The 3,671-nt window shown below is 38.3% G+C and overlaps 1 pseudogene; it reads left to right on the top strand.

Moving 5' to 3' along the window:
• The first annotated feature begins 420 nt into the window (after positions 1 to 420).
• Positions 421 to 2,884, top strand: LOC140502197 (heat shock cognate 71 kDa protein-like; annotated as a pseudogene).
• The last annotated feature ends 787 nt before the right edge of the window (positions 2,885 to 3,671 follow it).

The raw sequence follows: 3,671 nt of genomic DNA, 5'->3' as shown, positions 1-3,671 counted from the left end.
GAGAATTATATCATAGCTTGAAGTATAATTAATAACAATATTATACACATTATTTTCAGAAATTCAGAAAAGAAACCATTTAATGCTTTTGTTAGATAAATATAGTCCAAATCTCAAAACCAGAGAAGATTAATAAAAAAGACTGTAGACAAATATCATTCATGAATTTTGATTGAAAATTTTAAATATTTTATTTTTCTAAATTCCATATAGAAAAACAATTTTTAACAGTCTTCAAAATTTTTTTGAGGGTCTACTCAGTGCAACAGCAGCATTTTTTTTTCTCCACTGTGGTCAGCTATGACCCCCAATTCTCCAGCAGCTATGTCAAAGGTACCCACAGTTACCATTGATCTTGGCATCACTTACTTCTATGTGGGAGTCTTCCAACATGCGAAAGGGGATTGCTAATGATGACATTCTGTGGTCACAGTACCAGTCTATTTCAGTAAATCCCAATGTCAGGTCACCAAGGATGATGAAACCATTGATGATCTCAATATGTTCTGAATTATCAATGAACCAGTTGCTACTGCTATTGCTTATGGCTTGGACAAAAAGGTTGGTGCCGAGAGAAATGTGTTGATTGTTGACCTTGGAAGAGGTACTTTTGATGTCTCAATTCTTATCATTGGAAATGGCATCTTTGAGGTTAAGTTCACAACCGGGAACACCAACTTGGGTGGGGAGGACTTTGACAACCAAATGGTCAACCATTTCATTGCTGAGTTCAAGTGAAAACATGAGAAGGACATCAATGAGAACAAGAGGGCTGTTCACCATCTTTCCACTGCTTGCAAATGTGCAAAGCACATCCTCTGTTCCGGTAACAAGTCCACTACTGAGTTTGTCTCCCTTTACGAAGTTACCAACCTCCATATATCAATCACCAGAGCCCATTTCAAAGAAGTGAATGCTGATCTCTTCCATGGCACACTGAACCCTTTGGAGAAAGATCTTAAGAGATATCATGATAGAAACATAACAGATTCATGACATCATCCTGGTGGATGGTTCTACTCAAATCCCCCAAATTCAGAAGCTTCTGTAACACTTCTCCAACGACAAGGAGATCAACAAGAGTATCAGTCTTGATGATGTTGTTGCCTATGGTGCAACTGTACAGACTGTCATTTTATATGGAGATAAATATGAGAATGTAGAGGACTTGCTGCTGTTGGATGTCACTCCTCTTTCCCTTGGAGCTGAAACATCTAGTGGAGTTATGGCAGTTATGATAAAATGTAATACCACCATCCCACCAAGCAAACACAGACCTTTACCACCTATTCAGATAACCAGCCTGGTGTGACAAATTTGAGCTCACAGGAATTACACCCCGCCCCCAGACCTAAGGGGTGTTCCTTAGTTCACCTTAGGGTGAAGTAACATTTGACATTGATGCAAATGGCATCCTCAATGTTTCTACTGTGGATAAGACCACAGGCAAGGAGAATGAGATCACCATCACCAATGATAGAGGACATCTCCCCAGTTGATAAATGGTCAAAGGATATGAACAGGCAGTTTTCAGAGTAAGAAGTTAAAACTGTCTATAGTCATATGAAAAAATGCTCTAGATCACTATCATTTAGAGAGATGAAAATCAAAACAACTCTGAGGTACCACATCATACCTATCAGGTTGGCTACTATGACAAAACAAGAAGATGATAAATGTTGGAGAAGATGATAAATGTTGGAGAAGATGTGGGAGAGTTGGAACACTAATTCATTGTTGGTAGAGAGTCAACCATCGTGGAGAGCAATTTGGAACTGTGCTCAAAAGGCTACAATAATGTGCATACCCTTTGACCTAGCAATATAGCTTCTGGGACTCTATCCTAAAGGGATCTTAGAAATGGGAAAGATCCCACATGTACAAAAATATTTATAGCATGTCTCTTTGTGGTGTTCAAAAACTGGAAATTGGGGGATGCCCATCAATTGGGGAATGGCTGAACAAGTTGTGATATATGAATGTAATGGGATGCTATTATGCTATAAGAAATGATCAACAGGGAGACTTCAGAGAGGCCTGGAAGGACTTATATGAACTGATGCTGAGTGAAAGGAGCAGAAGCAGGAGAACTTTGTACACAACAACAACCACAGTGTGCGAGGGATTTTTCTGGTAGCCTTAGCCCATCACAGCAATGCAGGGTCCTAAAAAATTCCCAATGGACTCTCGAGGTAAAATGCCTTCCACATCCAGAAAAAAAAACTATAGAACTGGATAGCAGAATGAAACAGACCATTTTCTTCTGCATTATGTTATGTTTTGTTTTGTTTTCATAGTTTCTGTCATTCATTTTAATTCTTCTATGCAACATGGCTAAGGTGAAAATGTAGGTGTAGAACCTATATAAGATTGCATGCCATCTCAGGGAAGGAGGAAGGGGAGGGAGAGGGGAAAATCTAAGATATATGGAAGTGATTGCAGAAAACCAAAAACAAATAAATTAATTAATTAAGAAATAATTTTAAAATGATAGAGGACATATGAGTAAAGAAGACATTGAGTGCATGGTCCAAGAGACTGAGAATGAGAAGCAGAGAGACAAGGTGTTTTCCGAGAATTCTCTTGAATCTTATGCTTTCAACATGAAGGCTGCCATAGAGGGTGAAAAACTGCAAGACAGAATTGGTGAAGAAGACAAAAAGATTCTAGGTAAATGTAATGAAATAATCAACTGGCTGAATAAGAACCAGACTGCTGAAAGGGAAGAATTTGAGCACCACGTAAAAGAACTGGAGAGTCTGCAACCGCATCATTACTAGGCTGTGCCAGAGTGCAGGGGGAATACCAGGAGGCTCCACCAGGGGGTGGAGCTGCCCCGTCTGTAGGGGCTTCTTCTGGATGCACCATTGAAGAGTTTGACTAACCACATAAGAAGAAAGAGCATTCCACACAGTCTTCCAAAAACTGAAGGACTCAAACTTGTAGTTAAAGTAGTAGCAATTTAAAAGCAGCATGTAAGCTACAGCGTAAATCTGGGCATTCTGAATACTTGAATGTGTGCAGAGGGAAAGAAGTGAATAACATTGCACTTTATCAGTACTGTAAACAAGTGGAAATGCAATTCTTGTCCTGGAATATGGAATCTATTAAAATTGGCACCATATTTTTTTTTTTTGAGTTCCAAATTCTCTCCCTTCATCATTCTCCTTCCCCTCCCTGAGATGGTAAGTAATTTGATATAGGTTATACATGTGATTTCATGTAAAACATATTTCCATATCAGTCACGTTGCGAATAAAGACACAAACAAAAAATCTGAAAAAAAAGATTAAAAATAATATCCTTCAATCTGCATTCAGACTCCATCAGTTCTTTCTCTGGATGTGGATAGCATTTTTCATGATAAGTCCTCTGAATTTGTCTTGGATCATTGTACTGATCAGAATAACTAAATCATTCACAATCGTTCATCACATAATATTCACTGGTTCTGCTCACCTCACTTTGCATCAGTTCAAGTAAGTCTTTCCAGGTTTTCTTGAAAACTGCCCACTCATCATTTATTACAGCACAATAATATTCCATTACAATCATATACCACAACTTGCTTAGTCATTTCACAACTGAAGGGCATTCTTTCAATTTCTAACTTTTTGCAACCACAAGAAGAGTTGCCATAAATATTTTTCTACAAATAGGTCCTTTCCCAT

This window comes from Notamacropus eugenii, chromosome 4 (genome assembly GCF_028372415.1).
Source record: "Notamacropus eugenii isolate mMacEug1 chromosome 4, mMacEug1.pri_v2, whole genome shotgun sequence".
Taxonomy (NCBI): domain Eukaryota; kingdom Metazoa; phylum Chordata; class Mammalia; order Diprotodontia; family Macropodidae; genus Notamacropus; species Notamacropus eugenii.
Note: the sequence above shows the minus strand (reverse complement) of the source record. Positions and strands in the feature narration are given on the sequence as shown.